Here is a 24,403-nt window from a genome sequence, read left to right on the forward strand (position 1 = left end):
AGTGTTTGGTCCCCTGCACCACTGTGCAATGTCTAGATGAGGCTCCTGGCTCCTGTTTTCGCCCCAGCCATTCATTGCAGCCATCAGGGAAGTAAACTGATGGGTAGAAGATTTTCTCTATTTTTCTCTCTTCCTCCTCCCTCTCTCCTTCCCTCTTTCCTTCTCTACATAACACTTTCAAGTAAATAGAGCTTTTAAAAAATATGCATTTTCTGGGGCCAGTGCTGTGGCATAGTAGGTTAAACTTTTATCTGCAGTGCTGACATCTCATAGGGACTGGCTCAAATCCCAGCTGCTCTACTTCTGTTCCTGCTAATTTCTGGAGAGCAGCAAAGGATGGCCCAAGTCCTTGGGCCCCTGCATCCTTGCGAGAAATCCAGAAGTAGTTCCTGGTTCCTGACTTCAGCCATTCGGGGAGTGAACTAGCAGCTAAAAAATTCTCTGTCTCTTGTCTCTGACAGCCCATGAGGCTAGTCAATGGAAACCAGCAATCAGCTGTGATATGTGAGACAGGCTGTGCCCTTTTCAGAGTAACTGCAAATCCATGAGCCGGCATGCAGTACGGCATGAGACACAATGTGATCATTAGCCATATGAAGTACAGTGAGGGACTGATCCTTTGAAAATGCGCATCTCTCTCAGCTTGCAGCTGTGACTCTGAGCGAGCAGACGGCTGTGAACAGGGCTCGGGCCGCTGTCACTGCAAGGTGAATTTCCATGGAGACCACTGTGAGAAGTGTGCTGATGGCTACTATAATTTCCCACTTTGTTTACGTGAGTATCCGCCGTGAAACACAAGGCCAGCTGCCCTGCGCCACAGCTGCCTTAGTGAACGAACACCTCAGGGCTTGGGAGACAAGGGTGTGGCAGAATTGGAACAGGCAAGTTCATGTATTTATGTGAGATGTTTCCAAGTTTGGAATGGAAATGTTACATTAGTACATCTGATAGACTTGTTGATCTTCAGAGTGTTTTGTTGTACCCTAGATACAGTACCATAGACTCAGTACTTAAGAAGGGTCAGACATTGGCCATTGTAGCTTAACAGTAAGCCGTGGGTGTGACTTCTGGATGTTCTTAAGTGGCTAAGGGCATGGTTCATGCTTCCCACTCTGCAGAAGGCCAAGTTGTGAGAACCCCCACTTCGACCCCTCTGAGATCACCCCCAGGAAGTATCTTCTAGAGGAAAGATATGGACCTGTTGGAAATTCTATAGAACACAAATCAGAGAATCTGTAAATCAGCTTCTCATACCGTGGAAAGACCACTGGTTATGTTCATTTTGTAACAGTGTAAAAAACATTCGGGGTTAAGACAAAGACACCCCTTCCCACTGCTGCTCATACCCCCACCTGCTGCTTTAGTTGTTGCCTCTCCTGCAGGGCTCAACCAGGAAAAGCATATTGAATGGTGGAGACTTGGGGACAGGACTCCTGTGAATGGGGTGACCTTATGTTCCAGCTTATACCTACTGTCCCAGGGTCATTATTAAAATAGCACCCAATTCCAGTAAGAGGGCCTTTGTTGGAATGATAAATTATATGATCATATTACATTTCAAGGAACCAGTGTTTTAGCCATAAATATGATGACATCACTTAAAGACTTAGTTTCAGATGTGTTGGTGTCAGATAGGGCATTGAGCAGAAACCTCACTTGCCTTTTGAGTGGGAAAGAAAGAGAAGGGATTGTACCGTGTTTTATGGCATCAACAAGATTTCAAGGCATAAAGTTGAAGGAAAATGTGTGTGTCTTCAATTTTACATGAAAAAAAATTAGTAATGTTGAAGAAGCTGGGTCCTGCCTGCCTGAAATTCAGTAGTTGATTGTGAGCACAGAACATCAGTTGTATTTGCTAATACGTAAATAAGAACATTTGATCAGCCTTGCTTCAAATCCAGTTGTCTGGCCATTTTTAGTCTCTCCCTGCTTAGTGCCATTTAATGGCTTATTCTATTACCTCTTTTTATCATTCTCTGCATTTTTTAACACATTTTTTAGGGAATCCCAGTTTTCCCACTCCTGTTTCAAATCCAGAAGATCCAGTTGCTGGGGATATAAAAGGTAAGTGAAAGCTCTTTTGGTTTTCACTTCAGTGAAAATATTCTTTGCGTCTTTTCCTGCTTACTGTACGCTCTGCCAAACCCAAGTTCAAATCCTCGTTCCTGAAGCAGGGTGGATGCCTTCTTTATCAGAAAGGCACATTTACAGAAAGAATGAGAAACAGAAAGATACTCCATTCACTGATTTACTCCCCAAGTGGCCACAATGGCTGGAACTGAGCTGATCCAAAGCCAGCAGTTTCTCCCGGGTCTCCCACATGGGTGCAGGGTCCCAAGGCGTTGGGCTGTCCTTCAATGCCCTCCCAGGCTACAGGCAGGGAGCTGGATGGAAAGCGGAGCAGTTGGAATGCAAACTGGTATCCATATGAGATCCTGGCAGATGCAAGGTGAGGACTTTAGCCACTTAGGCCATTGCGCCGGGCCCAGGGTGGATGATTTCTAAAGGACCGGCTCACCACCTGCCATTCTCTACTCCGGCTTGTTGAGAGAAACAGGCTGGTGTGATGGGAGAGCTGCTGGAATGAGGCAATCTTCTAGTTGCTTCTTGTTTCCTCTGTGAAATTGGAAGCCAGGGGAAGATGCAAGAATGGTCAGAGGTCTTGGAGTTGAGCATGGAGCAGGTATGTAGCAGTGAAAGCATCAAATGAGTGTGGGGTTGTTGGACAGCAGAAAGGATGTATTCGGTGTTGTTTACACTTCCACCAGGCTTTATTCCTTTACCTTCTCCACTTTCTGCATCTGCTAGTGAACCACAGTGTAGCACAGTGCAGCTGTAAATGTGGCCCACTGTCTTTTGCCTTCACCAGACTCACAGGTACTTGAAGAAAGCAGCTATGCTGGCCTCAGCGTGTGGTCCTCTTGGCACCTATGGTGGGATCTTACCCATGGTGGGTGTCAGTGAATGTTTCCTTAGATGTTGTTAATGTACTAGCATGAAACTTGGCATTGGAGCCTTACTTACAACTCACGTCTCTGAATGTTCCAGATCTCTTATTTTCTTTCTGTCCATGATCATCCATCCCTCTGTGATTCTGTTTCTTCTTTTCCTCCAGTGGACTGGTGGAAATGTCAGAAAGAGAAATGTAATTGGACTTAAAGGGAAGTTCAGATGTCTGTTGCAAATCAGGGAAGACTTGAGACTCAGCCCCAAGGCCAAGATGTTCTATTGACTGCAATTAGGTTCACTTGGGAATTTGCGCAAATTGCTACTTAATGTAGTTTATTAATGCTTTTAAAAAAGACACCCAATTGTGGCCTAACTGGCAATGAATTTTAGAAGCACAAAGAAGTCAACTGTCAGAAGACCTACAGCCCTGGACTGTACTGGCCACCCTCTTGTCCTTGAGGACCTTAATTCTTCAAGGTCCATTCAAGTTTCCATGTCCTCTGATACAGTGGTTTTTAAACAAGGGTGTGTCTTAGCATGGTTTTGCTTTTATAGTAATATAAATTTCTGTCAATCACCCCAGATCTTCATCAAGATTTCCAGGGTTAAACAGATGATTTGAAGTTTTGTTTCTTGTTAAGATCTATTGCCCTGTTCGTAGAAATTCCCATGCAGTGGGTGGCAAATCTTGCTGTCAAGGCTCAGTTAGTAAATATTTATGGCTGAATAAGCTGCGGCAAATATTCAAGTTTGCTATTGTAGTGTGTAAACAACCACAGGCACTGTGTAGATGAATGAGCTTGCCTGGGTTCTAAGAAAGCCTTAATTATTAAAACAGGACAGATCTGGGCCTCAGGCCATAGCTGACAGACCCTGAGATCTCTGGGTGGGGGACCCCACGCCCAGACAAGAGTGCTTGGGCAACAGATGCCAATATGCAGCCAAGACTGAAAACCACAGACCTAGAAAATCCACATCTTCAATACCAGACACTGGAAAGTGAGGAAAGAAAGAATACAGAATGCTTTCAGATTTTTCACTATATTTCATGACCCTAGATGGTCTTCAAATTTTCTAGGTTCAATTGATCACTTATATCTACTTGAGAGTTACAAGGCTACTTCCTAAAATGGTCTTGGGAAAATGGAATTAAAGTTTATTTTGGCACACAAAATAGTTTTTTTTCATACTATATGCTTCCATGAATATTTTGTGGATGCTCAAATTGGATAGATGCATCTTCAAAGGCCAAGGACAGGTACCCAAAACAAAGAGCAGTGCTCTGCAAAGCCAGCAGGTGCAGTAGGACTCCTTTGTCATGAAGAGACTTTCCTTTCTCGTGGAAATTAAGACAACCTGGGAAATAATTCTGTAAAGCAGCCCATTTAGATGGAAGACAGAGAGGCATCCTTTTGTTGTTGAAGCAGAGTGGGTTTTGATTTCCCCAGTCATTATGACAGGAGGAGTTGTTCACCATTGTCAGTCTTTGAGGAAGGAAGGTGAGAAGGAGGGAGCGTGGGAGGACTTTTAGAGCAGAAGGAGTCATCTGGGTGAGACTTGGAGCATCAGTAAGAGTTATCCAGGCCTACGGGCAGTGAGAGAAGGCATGAGGATAGCAGGGGACGGGAGGGATGAGAATCCCCAAAGAGGCAGAAGGAGTTAGAGACAGGACCTAGAAGATTAGGAGAAAAGTCCAAGTGGCAACTGGACTTGGATGACTTGGATACACAGGTTTGCAAGGCACAGCTGTGCCTTATCTAAGGGGGCTAAAGATACTGCACAACTGTGTACTTAAAGCAATTTGATGGCAGGTAATAGGAAATCATCTTGTGGGAAGGATGTCTTTATCTAACTTGTGCAAGGGTGGCATGTGGGGTGCTGGCAGCTAGAAGGCATTGGATCCTGCTGAGAGGTTTAAACTGGGGAGCATTGTGGAAAGGTTGGAGTTTGAGATAGATGATCACTCTTCAACATCAACCTTGAAAATGAACTGGAGTGGACCAGGCAGGGTGCAGCCAAGCCTCCTTGGGAACCTCACAGAACAATGCAGTTAACTCCAAGGGAGGCCCTGAACACTTGCTGGGAAATTTCTTTGAGATATGAAGTTACTTCAAGAAATGTCCCAAAGGGGCAAGCATTTGGGCCAGCAGTTAAGACACCCATGGCTCAGGTTGGAGTACCCAGGTTTGAGTCCTGGTTCTGCTCACAACTTCAGCCATTGTTAATGTGCACCTTGGAAGGCAGCAGATCATGGTTCAAGTAGTTGGGTCCCTGCCACCAGGTGGGAGACACAGGAGTTCTGAGGTCACCCCGATCATTGTAGGCCTTGGCAGAGTAGGCCAATGGATGGAGTGTTTGTCTTCCAAAGAAACACAAATTTGAAATTTTGGGGAAAGGGTGGAATTTTAAAATCTATATATACACATAAAGACGTTTCTGTAGTTTATGCATCAGTTCTTTCATAGTATGCATTTTCCTTGGACATTTTGAAGACCTTGTGAATCACCATGGTCCATTGCTTAGGGTGGGATGCCTTGCTTGCTTTATGAATTGTAATCCTTTGAAATCTGAATGCCAAGGCAAAGTTCAAGTCTCTCACTGAAACCCAATGCTTGATTTAATGCCAAGAGTAGCTCACCATGAGATGGTCCTTTTGGTCCTGGTGTTCTAAGGCTACGGGCCATGGAATTGGGTCTTTGTAGGCAGCTGTGAAGGAGGCACAGGCCGGGGCCTATGTCAGTCAGGCTTCTCAGGCTTCTGTCATCAGGAATGTGCCCTTGGTCATTTCTGCAAGGAGGAAAAGCTTCGTTCTTCCTCTCTAGGTTTTGTGGTTGGGACAGGAAGAAACTATACAGAAGTATTTAATATTTTACATGTCTGTTGGCGTCTTCATAAAGAAAATGAAGACCTGAGGAAGCCATGAGGCCTAAAATCTCATTTCTCAGGATTCACAGGATTCTCGGGATACCTATGTGCATATGGAAATGCTGTACACGTCTCCATCTTTTCCACTGAGGAGGCCCAGCTCTTACATGTGTACTCCAGGTCAACCACAGATCCTGCGATTCTCCCCATTAGAATTCTGAGTCCAGCAGTTCAGCTGGAGGATCCCCAATGAAACCTTATCTGAAGTGATCCCAGACCTGACTCTGTGTCTGCTTGTCAGTATGGGGTCCAGCTTTCTCTGTCACCCATATCAGCCACTGCACACACTTGTAGTTGCAATTGTTGGGTTGTTTTGACTCCAGCCCCATCTCCTATGTACACCAATGGGTGCGGTGGCCCAGCCCAACCCTGCTCACCATACATTTGACCCTCACACCAGCCAGGAACTACAGCCTAGTCAGAGTGACCAGGCCCTCCCCCAGCCCTATGGTTTCTGTGCCTGCCAATATGTGCAGCAGACTCATCCAGTCTGTCCCACATCCCATTCAGCTCTCATACATGTCAATGGGTATTGAAGCCTAGCTCAACCCAATGAACCCCACTATTCAGCCCACACTCCTGATGGCAGGTGCTACTGCTTTCTCACTAGGCCCATACTCAGCCCTGCTTCTCATGCTCAATAGTGGGAGTTGCAACCCATCAGAGAGGTGCCCTTCTGGGTCCACTCCCAGCTTTGGATCTTACACTTTCTATGTGGTTCTGCAGTCTAGCTTGACAGAATTTGCCCCAGTCCCAACACTTGCCAGCTGATGCTGTTGCAAAGAAGGAGCAGCCCAGAACAGAGCAGCTTCAGGTACCTCCTGTTATATGTGTGGCTCAGGTGTTGGGGCAGACCAGGCTGGGCTAGTTCATAACACCCACTGGCAGATCTGAGAAACAGGAGGGGGTGCGGGATGGTCCAGGTTGGGCTGCAATACCAGATAGTTCACATTAGGGCTGGGACTAGGGGCTAGCTGGATTGGAAGAGGCTGCAGCACCTACCATCATGAGCTGGAACTGGGGACAGACTGGGCTGGGCCAGGCTACAGCAATCGCTGGCAAATGCTGTGCTGAGGATGCCATGCCACAGGGGAGTTTCTCAAGTTCCCCCACCAGACCCACTCCCAGACCAGATCTCACAGACCCAGATGGAGTTCCTGTCTGATGTGGACATTTGGGAAGGGAACCAGTAGGTGGAGGATTTCTTTTTCTTGCTGTATCTCCCTCTCTGTCACTCTGCAGTTCAAATAAATAACTCTTTTTAAAAATAGGAGATTTGGGCCTAGTACAATAGCCTAGTTGCTAAATCCTTGCCTTGCATGCACCAGGATCCCATATGGGTGCTGGTTTGTATCACAGCTGCTCAACTTCCCATTACTTTCCTGCCTGTGGCCTGGGAATGCAGTAGAGGATGGCCCAAAGCCTTGGGACTGTGCACCCGCATGGGAGGCCAGGAGGAGGCTCCTGGCTCTTAGCTTTAGATCAGCTCAGTATCAGACATTGTGGCCATTTGGGTGTGAACCATAGGATGGAAGATCTTTCTGTGTCTTTCCTTATCTCTGTATATTTGCCTTTCCAATAAAAACAAATAAATATTTTTTTAAAAATGAGATTTGTTTTACCATATATCAACATAGGATGTATTATATACTAGCATAGGATATACTTTAAATAGATAAGATTGTTATCTGCTTGTATTTTTAGTTTAGTAGAAGGATACTCCTTTGGAATCAAGCTGACTTAGATTCAAGTCCTAACTCGGCCCTTCCTGATTGTGTGGCCTTGGGCAAGTTAATCAAAGTTGCTGGTTATCTTTTTGCTCACCAACAAGGTCCCTGTTCTTTCTTTTCCTCAACTATATATAAGAGACATTGTTCCATTCATAATGAAGGCAAACAAAGGTGCTGTATTTTTGGACAAATCCGTAGCTGTGTGTTGAGAAATCTAATGTGGAGGCCTGGGGTCTATATATCCAGTCTGCTGGGTATTTCTTTTGTCTACCCCCATATGATACATCACCCAAAATGTTGTGGCTCACAACCGCAGGATTATTTCTTACAATGATGTGGGCTGGGAGAGGGATTTGGCTCATGGCCCTACAGGAGCTGGAATCAGCTATGGTTACTGGATGTCTCTCCTATGTAGGTATTCATTCTCCAGGAGGGAAAGCTATGGGTTCCTCCCAAGATGGCCTCAGGACTCCCAGGTAGCAGGAGTGGAAATAGGAAAACTCATGGCGACATGGGCTCAGAAGTCACAGGGCAGCATATCTACCTCTTTCCATCGTCATTATGGAATGTTGGCCCATAGATCATTCCAGTCATAGGCTAATTATATGTGACTCCAAAGATTAATGTATTGTGAGAGGTAAATAGAGCCAATCTAGAGAACATGGAGCAGGATGGAGAAGCCCTTGTGTGCACATTGGTTTGGGGAACTTTCTGTGGAGCTGAATCATTCTGACTCCTAAAGGGCAGAAAGGAGCCAGCTGTGCCATGGATTAGGGTAGTGCTAAAGCCAAGTGGTTGGAGGCATTGCAAGCAGCCTGACTCCTGGGAAGGCCATGGATTCAGTGAGACAGTCTGACGGAGACCCACAAAGCCACAATCTTGCATAGGGTAAGGCTGAACTAATGTGAGTGGTTTTTTTTCCTTTCAAAAATGAAAAGTGGAGGGCTAGTACAGTGGCTTAACGGGCTAATCCTCTATCTGCAAGTATTGGTATTCCATGTAGGCATCAATTTGGGTCCTGGCTCCTCCATTTCTGATCCAGCTCCCTGCTTGTGGCCTGGAAAAATAGCAGGGGATGGCCCAAGTCCTTGGGACTGTACACCTATGTGGGAGACTTGGAAGAGGCTCCTGGCTTTAGGTTTTGTTTGTTTGTTTGTTTGTTTAAAGATTCATTTATCTTTATTACAAAGTCAGATATATAGAGAGAAAGAGAGACAGAGAGGAAGATCTACCGTCCGATGATTCACTCCCCAGGTGAGCGCAATGGCTGGTACTGCATCTATCCGAAGCCAGGAACCAGGAATTTCTTCTGGGTCTCCCACACGGGTGTAGGGTCCCAAAGCTTTGGGCCGTCTTCAACTGCCTTCCCAGGCCACAAGCAGGGAGCTGGATGGGAAGTGGAGCTGCCAGGATTAGAAATGGCGCCCATATGGGATCCTGGCACGTTCAAGGCAAGGACTTTAGCTGCTAGACCACGCCACCAGGCCATGGCTTCAGGTTTTGGATGGGCTTAGCTTTGGCCGTTGTGGCCATTTGGGGAGTGAACTAATGAATGAAAGATCTTTTTTCTCTCCTTCTCTCTGTAAATTCACCTTTCCAATAAAAATAAATAAATCTTCTAAAAATGGAAGGTAGAAATATTTCATACAAATTACCATTAGATGGAAACAAACTGACATTTTACTGCAAGAGGGAAAGGAAAGGATCTGAAGGCAGTAGATGCTGAACCATCGTTTGTCACTGGCAAATTGATGCCTGCCCTTAGATGTTTTTAATGGTATCTTTGACTTTTCTTGAATATTAGAAAAACCTACTTATTTGCATTTTATTTAAAAGACACACACACACACGCACAGAGAAATGTTTTATCTGCACTCCTGTTGCAAGCCAAACCCAGGGGCGAGGAACTCCATCAGGGTCACCAATGTGGATGGCACAGATTCAAGTTCTCGAGTCTTTCAGAGGAGGAAGCTGGATCTGAAGTGGTACAGCCAGGATTTGGACCAGGCACTGCCATTGGGATTGCATATGTCCTAAGCAGCAACTTAAGCCTCTACCAACTGCCTGCCCCTGAGTATTTGTTTATTTCTCTCAATGGGTAGTCTTCTGGGTTAAGACTTTTATAAGTCACACATAATTATTAAATTGTGGAGACCACCCCCCCATGAACGTGTCTTGTGTTTTGCAGGGTGTGACTGTGACTTGGAAGGCGTTCTCCCCGAAATCTGTGATGCCCAGGGAAGGTGCCTGTGCCGCCCTGGGGTGGAGGGCCCTCGGTGTGATGCCTGCCGCTCTGGTTTCTTCTCCTTCCCCATCTGCGTAGGTAAGTGAGCAAAACATAGGCCAGTAGTTGAATTAGTCCCTTGAGTGTGTGTGTGTGTGTGTGTGTGTGTGTGTGTGTATGAGATGCATGGCTGTCCTACCCGAACCTTGTCAGCTCCTTAATCTTGACCTTCCAACTTCACCTCCTCTTCTCCCTAGTGGTTGGGTGCATGTGTCCTGGAATTTACTTACTGGCTCTGGGGTTCAAGTCCTGACTCTGGAGAGGAGCTAGTGACTGAATAGCATTAAGCAACCTGTCAGATAGACAAGAGAGGCAGACTGGGCATTCTAGGGAAGGGGACAGCATATGCAAAGCCACAGGTCCTAGAACCCATAGACTTCTTCTTCCATGTCTGTTTTGTAGCCTGGTGTCTCATCTAGTAGGAGTTACAGAGGGGTGGGGGCAGAAAGAGATGATGTCTGTCCCTGTGCCTAGAACGTGGTGTGTAGTTGGTATCGGACGAATGAGCAAAGAATGAATTTGCCCAAGTTCTTTCTTCCCTTTCTGGCTTGTCCCTATCTGCTATTGTTTTTTGCCACTGCAGATGATGATGTAGGGGAAGGGAGAAGAAAAAAAGAGGAGCGAAAGTAAGCCACTCCAGAAAGGGTCTAGTTACAAACAGGAAAGTTGTCGGAGGCAATGAGAGGCTCACTTGAGACATAGGAGTTAAAGTAGTGAGCTCAGGGCTGGACTTCCAAGGAAGCTTCCAATGGGATGGCAAAGTTTGAAACCCAGACATCTGTAGTGCAGCCCAAGGTCAGGAAGACCATTGCCTACTGCCTCTATGGTATGTGGGTGCCCTGGACGCCACATGACAGAGTTGCATCCTGATCAGCTGGGAAGCAGCTACCTCCTTGCTTCCCATCATTTTAATCTTGCTCCAAGTCTTTTAATTGGCAAGCCAGACCCTAGCTCCATGAGAATCTGGGAAGTACTGCTGTTAGTTTTCCAATCTGAACACAGAAGGAGATTGTGGTGGTTATGGGGTAACCTCAAGTACAAGGTAAGCCACATTAAGCTGTAAATCGGGGAACAGGAGTGGGGAAGGCTCTGCCGAGGCTGAAGGACAAAGCAGTGATGAGCAAGGACTATACTCCGCCAACTTGGGCGAGTTCCTTAACTTTTCTGTGCCCCAGCTTCTGAACAGTGCCACCTTTATAACATTGTTGTGTTGCATATAAGCTGCCACATGAAGGTCTTAGAGTTAAGAAGCATTTGCTTATGCATTAGTTATTATTCTTTTACTTCTCCTCCTCCCCTTCTGCCTTCTCTTCCTCCTCTCCCTCTTCCTTCCCTCCTTCCTCGTCCTCTTCCTCCTTTTTCTTCTTCATCTGTATACTTTTCTCTAGGTCGTTTGATGGGCCCATGGTCCAGTCCAGGTTCACTGCCTGTGTGGTTTATATGGCTGTAGGTCATACTCTGCAGCCTTCCTTTTCCTCCTGTCTTCCTACTGTACCCCGTTCATTGACTGCCTTTCACTTGCCTTCATTTCTCAGCCTTTACCAGAGGAAATACTGAACATCCATAAGTGCATCAACTACTTGTAATGGGAGTACTAGAAGGAGACGAGGGAGAGAAAAAGGATAGGGAAATAATTGAAGACATAATAACGGTAGCAAACATGGTGGCATTGTAGGTTCCGCTGCTGCCTGCCTCCCATGTTGGCCTGCTTGTTGTGAGTCCTGGTTTACTCTGCTTCTCATCCAGTTTCCTGCTAATGCATGATGGTAGGCTGCAGATAATAGCTCAAGTGCTTGGACCCTTGCCGCCTTCCAGCAGATAACAATAAGTATTTAAAAAATTTTGAAAAGATGTAATGATTGAAGACATCTTCAGTTTGACTAAAATAAATCTGTATTCTTATCTTCAGTGAACTGCAAGCATGATAAGTATACCTACAAAGTAGCCACACCAGATACATCATAATTAGCATGTTGAAAGACATTGACAGTGAGTATCCTGAAAGCAGAGAAAGAAAACTGACTCATCCTGTGCATGTGTCCTAGTCGTACATAGCAAAGAAAATTTTCCTTGAATTTAAAATCAAATATAAAGGAAGTATTTTAAAACCTACCCATATCACTCTTTTTGAAAATACCATTGTAGTACTGGTCCCAAATCCAAGGCCAACGCATCACCTTGAAGATTTCCTCAGGAAATGTCCAGAGACCTGTTTCACCATTGTTGAACTCTCAAAGGCATGTGGGAAGGCTGGGGAGGAGGGTGGGTCAGAACCCTGGCAGGTGGACATCTGCAGAGAACACTGTGCTTGGAGACCCTTCCCTGTTCCAGGAGAGAGAGCAGTGCTTATTCCCTCCTAACATCCACAGAGGGCCCTCTCAGGGGATGCCTAAGTGAGGTGGATGATTGCAAAGGTGCCTGGGAGTCAGATTCATCTCAGAAATCCAGAACCTGGGAGCTGGATGTCTCCTGCTTGGAAGCAGAACAGAGAATGTGCTGGGACTGGCCTCTACTTAATGTGCTGGGGCAAAAAATGTGTGGGCACCTACCACGGCCAGGTGTGGGGGAAGTCAGACAGTCTTGGTTCTTTTCCAGTAAGTCTGTCCAGAAGTACTGGGAGACACCCCACTCCAAACAGGTGACATTTCTGTCCAGATAGATGTCTGTCCTAAAACACATGGGCATTTGAACTGCTGGCTAAGATATCTGCATCCCATATGGGAGTGTCTGGGTTGGATCCCAGGGCCTTAAATTTGTTACCAGGAGTTGCTTTTTTTCCATCATTGAGCTATGCCGGGTTGTATATCGTCTTCACCTTGTTACCAGCTGGATTATGTCCCTGCCAAGTCATGTTTTTGAATGACTGATGCAAGTATGTCAGGAACTGATAAAACTTTAATCAGGACACAGGGTGGGATTCTGATCCATGGATAGAACTAGTGGCTTTATAAGAAGAGGCACTGGGGCGCTCTCTTGCTTTCTCTGCACTTTTGTAAGGACACAGTGAGAAGGGATCCTTCCATCAGCTGGCAAGCAGAGTCACAGTAGAAGCTGAATCTTCTAGCATCTTGATCTTGGACTCTCAGCTCCTTAGACCGTGAAAAAAGAAATTTCTGTTGTGTAAGACATGCAGTCTGTGGTGTTTTTTTATGATATACAAGCTGACTACTAGAGAACTTTCTAGGTTCGAGAGTAGGAGACAGGAGTGTGCTTTCCTCTAGAGCAAGACTGGCTCTGATGACAGCCCATACACACATCTGCGTCAAGCCTGAGCCATGGAGCCCAAGGCTGTAACTGGCCAAAACTGAGTCAGCCCACATGCATAGATCTGGGAGTGGAGTCCACACATCTGAACAGCAGGAATGAAAAAAAAAAAAAAAGGATGAGCTCACAGCAAAATCAGGATGAAGCGACCAAAATGGGATAGCAAAACCATCAGTAAAATCTTAGCTTCTGAGAAAACTTCATTACCCAAAGTGGCCAATCTTAGGAAAAATTAGGAAAACTTCTGAGATCTAATCATAGAAGCTTTCTTGCTAGGGTAACACTTGGAGCAGGTCTGGCATACAGTGGCTGAGCTGTTGCTTCGGGGTGGGGATGGGTCCCTTATCAGGAGTACCTGGCTTTAAATCCCAGCTCTTCTTCCAATCTGGTTTCCTGCTAATGTGTATCCTTGGTGGTTGTCAATGATGGCTCAGGGACTTGGGATTCTGCTACCCACAATGAGGCCCTTGATTTTAGCCATCATTTTTTTTCTTATGGCTTCGCTTTTTTATAGCTTTAAAAGTTTTCAAAAAAAAATCTTGAAAGAGAATTTTTAAATGTTTCTAACAGTTCTTGCCAACCACCATCCTGGACTTATGTTTTGCATTATATGAATTTACTCCAGACTTTTCTCTAAGAACAATGCCACATTCTTCTAATTTTGGCTTGCATCACTCAAGTGCCCTGTAATTTTCTTTTTTAAATGTGTAAGTCAGTTCATAATCATGAGACCAGACTGTAGAACTGTGCACACATAAATCAAGTTTATGTTTCTGGTACTCCTCTTGGTCTTTACAGCAACAGCTCTCTTAGTTTACTTGGCTGTTGGGAGGTAGTTTTGGCTTCCATTTGCTCCTCTCTTGTCCTTCATTCCCACTTTACTCTCTTTATTTCCCTGTTCTTTATTTTTCTCCTTCCTCTTTCCCTTCTCCCTCTTTCCTTCCTTTCTTCTTTTCTAGTGTAATTTGCAAAGCATCCATTGATTAGCACTTGAGAGAAAACAGGGCGGGAAAAGGGAACCCAAGATCATCCCCTGCTGTGGAATAGGGTTCCTTGAAGTGCGACTGCCCCCAAACCTCAACAATGCTGACTCTATCCAGGGTCCAGAATTATTCCCAATAGAGGTTGCTGTAGACTTGGAAAGGTGATAATAGATTCTTCCTATTACAAAATGTTAGGTTAGGAGGTGATTGAGAGAAAGAAAAGGCTTAAGTTTAAGCAAAGGGTTTTATTAATCAGAAGAGAGATTCTGAATGCTTACTGGTGGGAGATGGCCTGGGACCACTTCCACATGGCAGGGTGACCACGTGAGGGAAATGGCTGCCCAAGGTATACAGCACTGGTTATATATAGCTTAGGTGTAGCAAAAGGGAAAAGGTAGCACGTCCTGTCTACACTTGCTTGTGACGTGTAGCACTGGGTTTTATTCATCATGGCGGTGTTGACCTTCTGTGCAGAGACAAGGTTAGGGTGATTTGGCATGTCAAACATTCCTGGATGGGAGTGTCAGCTTGGTGCCGGGAGGGTGCTGGAGTCAATTCTCAGCCCAACCTAACATAAAATAAGTTTATAGGAGTTTTCTAAGGAAAGATCTATGGCCTTTGCTCTGTGAGCATAAACTCAAGACAAGCGCAAGGGCTCTACGCCGACAAGAAGTGGTTCTGGGGAAGGCTTCCAGCCTGGGGTACGCATGGAAGAGCTCCCAGCCTTTCCAGGGGGGACACCAGGTGGCAGTGGGGAGCACTCTGAAGCTGAGGTTTGTGAAGCTGTGCCATGGATTGGCTCTCCCCTTTGTTCCTTCTTGTAAAGGAACACTGAGGTGGGGAGGTAGAAAACCTTAAGCTTTGTTGTGTGTTTAACTTACCCAAGATCCAGTTCCAGAGGAGTAAACTGTGGTAAGTCGGCTTTGTGGCTTTGGCACACTTTCCTAGCAGAAGGAAAAGTCCCACAGTCATAGGCAGTACGAGCACTTCTTAAACAATGAGGGTCTCTATGCCACTAGTAATGTACTTTGTCTATGTAGTTTTGCCTTACCCGTGAGCACATTATTGACAAAGAAGAGGTTAGCATTAATCACGGTATTAGTTGTCTCCCAATGATATTGCAAGACTCAGCGTGATGGTATCTCTCATACACTTATTTGTGGATGGACCTCAAGAACAGTTTCCATAGTTGCACATGAGTACAGAATTTACTGTGAATTTGGACGGTATTTAGTGCTGGAAGACATTGAGGAAAATGACTGAGAAGCTCTCTGTGCCCTGAACGTCTGTGATTATAAATAATTATTTTGAAATTAATTAATTAATTAATTTGAAGAGATACAGAGAGATAGAGAAACAGAAATCTTTCATTCACTGATTTATTTACCAGATGGCTGCATTAGGCAAGGGCTGGGCCAGACTGAAGCCAAGTGCTATAAATCTACCTTTCCAATAAAAATTAAACAACAACAACAAAACTTTAGGACCCAGTGCAGTAGCCTGGTGTCTAAAGTCCTCATGTTGCATGTGCCAGGATCCCATATGGGCACCAGTTCTTGTCCCAGCTGCTCCACTTCCCATCCAGCTCCCTGCTTGTGGCCTGGGAAAGCAGTCAAGGATGGCCCAAAGCCTTGGGACCCTCCCACCTATGTGGGAGAAGCTCCTGGCTCCTGGCTTCAGAAGAGCTCAGCTCTGGCCATTGTGGTCACTTTGGGAGTGAAGCAGTGGACGGAAGATCTCTCATTTGCATTTGCTTTTCTCTGTAAACCTGACTAAGTTTTACCAATGAGAATAAATAAATCTTTCAAAAAAAACCCTCTAAAAATAATAGTAGCTTGGGCCCGGCACGATGGCGCAGTGGTTAAGGTCCTCGCCTTGCACGCCCGAGATCCCATATGGGCGCCGGTTCTATCCCAGCAGCCCTGCTTCCATTCCAGCTCCCTGCCTGTGGCCTGGGAAAGCAGTCAAGGATGGCCCAAAGCTTCGGGACCCTGCACCCATGTGGGAGACCCAGAAGAGACTCCTGGGTTCAGATCGGCATAGTATCAGCCGTTGCGCTCACTTGGGGAGTGAATCATCGGAGGGAAGATCTTCCTCTCTGTCTCTCCTCTCTGTATATCCACCTTTCCAATAAAAAAAATAATAAAAATAAATCTTAAAAAAAATAATAGTAGCTATAAATACAGGCTCTGTAGCCAGATTGGTTAGTACCAGTACAAAAAGGCCACCCTCCTTACCACTCCCCCTCCCCCAGTTTTATTTAGTATAATTAAAACTTGGCTTTCACTAAAAATTATTTATTCCTCCCATACTTTCCCCAAGATGACCTCAACTTTTAGCATCATTCATTACCACCCCAGGGGGAATATCAGTCCATGGTAAGGGCATTGGTCCACCCAAACTGGATTACCTGACTTCCAGTCAAAGGGATCAGTTTGTGGGCATGGATATTGAGCAGCGGCCCTTCCTAAAAGTACTAGCTAGTATCCTAAACTTCCTTCCCATATTTGGTTCCAGCTGAACAGGTTGTTTTGTGCTTTAATTAGATTTCCCTAGGCCTTGTCCTTGTTGGTATCCTCATTTCAGTTTGTATCTCTGTGCCTTTTCTACTCACTAGCTGAACTTACAGATTGGACAAAGTGTCTCTGCCTCATACATTTGGAGTTACACCCTGCACCACATAGGGCTTGGGGATCTTGCCAACATGTTCACAGGTGTGTTCTTGGAACCTTCACCCACTAAGCCTTTTATTTGCTTCTACAAGCAGCTACTGATGAGGCCATTTATTCCACACAAGTACATGACAGCAGCTCCTGTGTTAAGGACACTTTCAAGTGTCTGAATTTTGTGGCACATAGTTGGTCTTTCACTGGTTATTTGTTGTATCCAGTAGGTATCTGAACTGTCAAAGTCTTTATCTCCCTGATGTTCTTTTTGTATTTTACCCAAATGGCTGTATTAGAAGAATGACAACTTGTCCTATTCTGTCTTTGGAAGAATACGATGTATCTGATTTGCTTTGGTCATGATTTTAATTTCTCCTGAATAATCCACATTTATGACTCCTGTTAACATAGAAAGTTCTTGCAAGACAGTTATTTCTTCCAGCGAGGAGAAGTACTGTCCCCAGGGGTGGTTGGCTGTCCAGTGCAGTAGGAAGGGTCTGTCTTTTCACTGTTTGAGTTAGAGTGACTTCCACTGTCCTATTCAAACAGAAGCCAGCACTTCCTGATATGCCTTCACTGCAGGGAAGAGGCAAGATATGCCTGAGGGTCTCAGGCTGGGTCTAATCCCCCTGTCTCCCTCTTCCCAGCACTGCAGGCTCAGGTCCAGCATGGCCATCCCTAGCATGTCTAGCACCTACAACAACTGGCCTGGTGATTTCCCTTATTACAGCAGGGACAATGGACAGGCCTGACAGTGCTAGGATTATCAGCAGTGGTAGCAGGGCATGGCGGCCAAGGGATTCTTTTTGCTGGAGTTTTACACAGCATGCATATGTATCCTGGAGGTCAGTGGTAAAACCCATCTGTATACTTTTCCTCCCAGGAGTGGCCCAGCCCTGGGCTTGGCAAGAGCTGCTCCCCACGTCCTAGCAGGTATGGATCATTTCCATGAAAGTGCCACTCCTTTGAAGAAGAGCCATGGTCCTCTGACAATCTTTGTTGACATTTTTGAAGGCAAAGTGTCCCAGTAAGAGATATCCTACAGGGGAGCTACTTACTTGGCAACATATCTGGCTGGTTACTCTATCCACAGAATCTATAAAAGGTTCATTAGGGTGTTGAAGACATTTTGTAAAGCTTCCTGGCAAGTTATGCTTCCCAGGCAAGGCCAACCAAGTAGCTCAGGCACGATCCGTGATCTGGTCATGAACTGCAGGTACAGAAATACTTTGCAGAGGAATAGCAGCACACATTCCCTGTGCTACCAGCATATCCAATGTAATGCTAGCTTGATTACTTCTATTTGGTCCTATTTTGTTTAAGGGGCCTGCCCATAGTCTTTACTTTTCCATAGTAAGCAATCCCTTGCAACTAAGCAGGTGTGAGTCAGTTGCACCCAGAATGGGCGTGTCAGCACGCCCCCTGGGATACTTTCCATCAGGGTGATTGTGAAAGGTGTGTTCCATTCAGTGCAGTTCTTTCTGCACACTTTAAAAAATATTTGTTTATGTTTATTGGAAAGGCAGATTTTTAGAAAGAAGGAAAGACAGAGAGAAAGATCTCCCATCTACTGGTTCTCTCCCCAAATGGTCACAAAGGCTGGAACTGAGCTGATCCTCAGCCAGGGGACATGAACCTCTTCCAGATCTACCACATGGGTGCAGGTCCCAAGGACTTGGGCTGTCCTCCAATGCTTTCCTAGGCCTTAAGCAGGGTGCTGGATGGGAGGTGGAGCAGCTGAGACCCAAACTGGCACCCATATTAGATGCCAGCACTGCAGGGTAGATGAGTAGCTTGCTGTGCCCCTGTGACAGCCCTGACAACATAAGATTTAAATCCAGTGGAGCGGAGGGGACTCTTCTAGCAAGCTGGAAGACAGAACACTTCTTGGCCTTGTCTGTCAGCTTTTATTATCTGGGAAAGCATTGTCAGCATTAATGCTGATGTGTCTTGGGGGCTTTGGAAGGTTGCTGTGGAACAGGAGGGAGGAGAGAGGGTACACTCCCAGGTATGCAAGCTCTTTGAACTTAAAGTCTCGAATATGTCTGCCTCCCTGAGGCCTGACAGTCATGCACTTTACCACATACCAGGGCTTGGACTTGGCTTTGCTAACTGCAAACTTTGGCGTACGGCATTGCCCTGGGAAGCTTCTACGCAAGACTCCCAGTTCACATCCTCCTCATTCCATCTCAAGCTACATCAAGCTTTTTCTGGTGGCCTCCAGCACATAGATGGGTTTATTTTAGGGAATTTGTTCATGCAACTGTGAGAGCTGGCAGCTGTAAAATCTGCAGGGTAGACTGCCAGGCTGGAGACCCAGGGAAGAGCTGACTCAGCAGCTTGAGTCTGAAAATGAGCTGGAGGCAGAACGTCCCTTCTTCAGGGCAGCAGCAGTTCTTCACTTGATCTTAGCCAAAAGGACGAGAAGCGATAGCAGCAGTTCTTTAGGCTTTCAGTTGATGGGATACCTGATGGAGAGCTCTGAGCTTTTATCACAATTCTAATTTGGAGGCCAGTCTTGTCTAAAAACCTACCTTCACAGCAACATTTAGATCAATAGTTGAACAAACATCTGAGCTGCCTGGCCTAGCTTAGCCCACACATACAATTAATGAATGTAAGTCTACCCCCTGCTCCATTAGCAGCTATACATGTCTCCTTACACCGCAGTTATATTCAGTTAAGACCATAGCAAGGTTATGACTCTGCCTACAGAAAATAACTGTATGCACCCTGAATGGAGCTGTTGTACACTTTTATTGACTTCTATTACAGAGGACGTGATATTAAGATGTTCAAGGATCTCGTGTATTCATGACTTGTTCTTCCTCATGTCTGTTGTGGAGTAGCATTTCCATTTTCCTTTGATAACAGGGAATGCAATTAATTCCATCTTTGTTAGTTTAGGTCATGAGGAGCCAATTATGGTCTTAACTATCAGTTTAGGGGAATCATTCTATGTCTCCTGACAGGAACATGCTGAGAATAAGGTAGCAGAGACAGGAAGCAAAAATCCATCTGATAGGTCACTTGGGATAAAGATGAAGTATGCACTCCTATTTCACCCCTTGGTTCCTAGACTTGTGGATGACTAGAAAGAGACCAGTGGCCTGATTGGCCTGATCATGGACAGCCTTCTGGAGAGCCTTGCCTCACCTCTGCAAGGTGTTACCACCTGGAGGCACTAAATCTGAGTTTGAAAGAGGTCATTTCTCCTCTTTGGGATAACAAAGCTCCTGAATTGCACGTGCTTAGGTTTGTTGCTGCACTTCATTCGCTGTGAAGTAAGTTGCTTGAGGAGAGGCCGTCCTGCATTGTCTACCATGATGGTGGTGTACAGTGTATCTTCAACCTTCAGGCCCACCCTGCCTATTTTGGACTTGCCAGTCCCACTGGTGGTCCAATTCCTTATAACAGATATGTTTATACCTATACGTACTGCTTCCCTGGAGAATCCTAATATAGATGTTGACCCCAAAAAGAGCATTTTTACAGCAACAGGATCTTAAGAATGGGTTTGGGGGCATATACAATTGGTACTCTAATCTGATTATCTTTAGAGGCACAAAATAGTGAAGAGAGCACAGACAAACCCATGGAATGGTGTGGCAACTGAGATACACACAAAGGCCACTATTAGATACTCCTACCCATGACTTATGAGAGGCCAGCTTCTGGGATAACTTAGGGGATCACTGTAAAACTAACAGATATAGTGAGCTTGGCTGGTTATTGCTAATCATGCTAGAGATGAAATAGGGGAAGACAAGGAGGAACTCGAGAGTTTGCATTCCCAGCTCAGACACAGCACCCACAACCCATGCCTTCCTGAAAGGAAATTCTGTCTCCTGCAGTCTCTGGATGGAGACTGTTCAAAACCAGCCCAGAGCTTCATCCACAGAGTGTCTGAACAACAGCGCAAGCTTGCAAAGTGTTTGCTGCTAAATTGAGGGTAGAGGCTTGTAAGGACTGGGATTCTGAAAAATGCCTTGGGGATGTACCAGAAGATCATGATGAAGATGGGGACAGAATTCCTGAATTTTGATGAGTCTTTGTTAATAGAAGCAACTACTCCATCCATGTCTGAGTGGATTACTACTGCATTGACTCAGGGAACTGAAACAGATAGGGTCTGAGCAGTATGACAATTGTTGCTATCAAGTTGGAAAATGGAATGCAGAGGTGCTCATTGTTTCTCAGGGTAGCCAGGGTCAAGTATTGGCGCTTAGACATCAAAAGTAATGTGGACATAGGTACCATAGTGTACGGTAGGGTCAAAACAGCAGTCAGAACAGTATGAATGACAGGTCCTCTGGTGCTGCCTGCTTGAACGTGGTGTTCCTAGGAGTAAAGCAGGTGGGAAATCTAGGTTCTGACTTGATCTGTGTGAGTGGAAGAACCCTAGGTCAAGTGGACACAAGTCTCACTGCAAACATAAAGCCATCAAGTCACACCTCCTTCGTCTATTCCTGGGCTTAAGCTCAGGCACAGTCCCAGAATTCTCTGGAAGGAAGGGAGCCCCAGGGGTCTAGAGGAAGGATCCCATGACACCTCCAAAAATGTGTTCTACTGATTTTCTTCCCAGCCTTCCCCCAAAGGGGTCTCTGGACTTTTTTTTTTTAAATCAGGAATGACTGTGCATTGAAGAAATGGCAACAAGGAGACATTTCAGGTGTTACTGAACACTGGCTCAGCACTGATACAGATTTTGAAAGCTCCTAAAGGCCACCGTGGCTCTCCAGTCCTGAGGGTTTCTGGGGAGCAGGTGATTGATGGAATTTAGATCAATGTCTCTCACAGCAGGCCCAGCGGACTCCCCACTTGTCCTGTGATTATTCCCCCCATTCTGAATCCATAACTGGAATATTCAGATGAGATCGGGCACGTTCAGGGTGATATGGCTGTAGACGACTGGCATATTCAGTGCTGGCAAAAACTACACTGGGTCCCTACGTGAGAAGTGGTGATGCCTTTGATGGAAAAGGCCAAGTAGAAGCCATGAAAACCATCTCTACACAGGAAGATAGCAGAGACAAAGCGGTACCTCCTTCTTGTAACAACTGCCAAGGTTAGAACCACTGCTGGGGACGTGGGCCATGTAGGGATAGTGATTTCCAGTACATTCCCATTCAGTTTTCTTGGCCTGTACATGAAGCATTGATCTTGGATAATGACAATGGTTAGCATAAACTTAACCAGGTGGTAAATACCAGCCAACAGGAGCAGTTTGCTTTCAATGGGCAAGGCCAATAGTATACTTTCACTGTTCTACGGGGCTTCCCAGCTCTCTGGTTCTGAGCTTTTAGTTATAAGAATCTCAATTGATCTTCCCTCTTTATGCATCACACTGCTACACTACTCTGATGACATGGGGGAATTGGGTAGTATAATATATAAAACAAATATATTTAACATATATAATATATTTCATATGTTATATATTACATATTATAATATATAATATATTTTAAATATATATATAATTATATATAAATAAAATAATTTTGAGAGAAGTTGCAACTACTGTAGGCTTACTGGTCAGACATTTGGGTATCAGAAGTCAGAAAATAAACCTGAAACAAATTGAATGCAGGCAGAGCAGCACTAGGCAGATCTCTTACATTTTGTCCCTTGCAGGGTTTTTCATGCCGTGTCAGTAATTTTCTAATCCCTTTCCTGGACTTGGGGTTCTCTGAGAACAGAAAATATGTATTTGGAATGTGCTTCTACCACAATGTCCTAGCTATGGTACCATTGAACAGAGTACGTCTTCAATTAACGTTTGCTGGCTGGATGATGATAAAATGGAAAGATGAGATGGTAGCACATTCTCTGAGTCCGCCTGTAACTGTGTCCCTTGGGTGAGTTGTGTGGTCCATTCAAGTCCCAGGCAATTTGTAAATAGGAAAGATAGGTAGTTGTTCTGTAAGAGAGAGTTTATGCTTCCAATGACAACTGGGGCAAACTCCTCCTTATCATTTTACTAACAACTTTTACTGTTACTTTCAGAGTAACAGCATATGGGACTGGTACAGTTTTGCCAGAGATTGAAAGCAATGTGGTTCCCATGCCCAGGGATGCTTCATGTGCCAAGGCTGAAACATTTGGAGGTGATCTGTAAAAAAATAAAATCACAATAATTGGGACTTAGGAATTTTTTTTCCCCTGAGGTCCCAACTAGTGTAGAATTTTTTTATGTTTTGCCAAAAAAGTTTTTTTTATTGTATATATAGAATGTAAATTTTGAAAGTAAGAAATACTGATTCATTGAATTTCATTAATCTAGTATGAGGTTGTATGAGGTGCATCTCCTGGAGCACGGGGTCTCGGGGAAGACTTGGGTAATTAGAATGAAAGTAGTAATAGAGCAAACACTAAGCAGTTTCTGTATGCCAAGCATTGAGCTCACCCCGTCTGCATAACTTTGAGATTATTCAGCTACTCTGGACTTTGAAAAAGACAGGTATGCAAGACAGGAGGGCCGAGAAGACAGGCTAGTGTCGGCTGAGCTGGACTAGGGTGCTTCGCACTTGATCCCCAGTGGTATGTGCAGTGAGACGCATCCCCTCTCAGCTGTTCCCTTCATTTCCCTCCTGGAAGCAGTGGTTATTGCAGACAAGACACATCCTCACAGCCCCTACCCTCTGCCAGCCACTCTCGTTCAATACCACAGTAGTGACAAACACAAGTCAGCACTTCCTGTGTGCTCACAGTGACAGGTGCTAACTGCAGCTCTTGCACATATTTCATCCTCACAGCAAGCTTCCCAAGTGGAAGCTAGCATCTCTCCCATTGACGGGAGGGGAAAACTGAAGCTGGGAGCACTCGAGCATCTTGTTTCAGGCTCCGTGTCTAGTAAGAGGTGGAACTGGAGGTGACTTTTGCGTCCTTCTGATCCCAACCCCATGTTCTGATCCTGGACACAGCCCTGCCCCCTCCCACCCTGCAGATGAATCTGACCACATTCCTTTCATCTCTCTAGCCTGCCAGTGTTCTGCACTTGGATCCTACCCAACACCCTGCAATGCAGAGAGCGGCCAGTGTGAATGCCAGCCGGGGATTACGGGACGGCAGTGTGACAGGTGTCTCTCGGGAGCCTATGACTTCCCCCACTGCCAAGGTAGGGGAGCTAGCAGAGTGCCCCAGGGTTGTTCCTCGGTGTGTGCAGCCCCTTCCAGAGGCACCTATACAAGCTTCCACAGACACAGCTCTGGTCACTCCCACGCATTTGACCCAATCTCCCTAGTTTCAGTCCACTGAAGACACATATGTCAAGCATACATTCTCAAAGTAACCTAAAATGCTTTGTCCCTAACCTAAAAGCATTTAAAATCCTCCATGCTATACATTTTTTTTCTCCGTGCTCTTGCCAGTGCTCAGGGCATAGCAGTGTGCCAAAGGTGACTCCTTGGCACTAACCCCAGTGTTTGTTGTCCCCCATCCCAGAACACTGGGCCTTCTCTTACCATTGATGTTTGCAGTGTTGGGATCTTTTTAAGAGATGCTCTGACACAGGCTAAGCAGGACTTGTGCTAAGACTCTGCCTCTCTCTCCTTGCCAGCCTCTGGCCTCTGGGCTTAGGGCCCAGGGATCCGTGCAATT

This window comes from Ochotona curzoniae, unplaced genomic scaffold (genome assembly GCF_017591425.1).
Source record: "Ochotona curzoniae isolate NIBS_2020 unplaced genomic scaffold, NIBS_Ocur_1.0 contig_43, whole genome shotgun sequence".
In the NCBI taxonomy this organism is placed as follows: Eukaryota; Metazoa; Chordata; class Mammalia; order Lagomorpha; family Ochotonidae; genus Ochotona; species Ochotona curzoniae.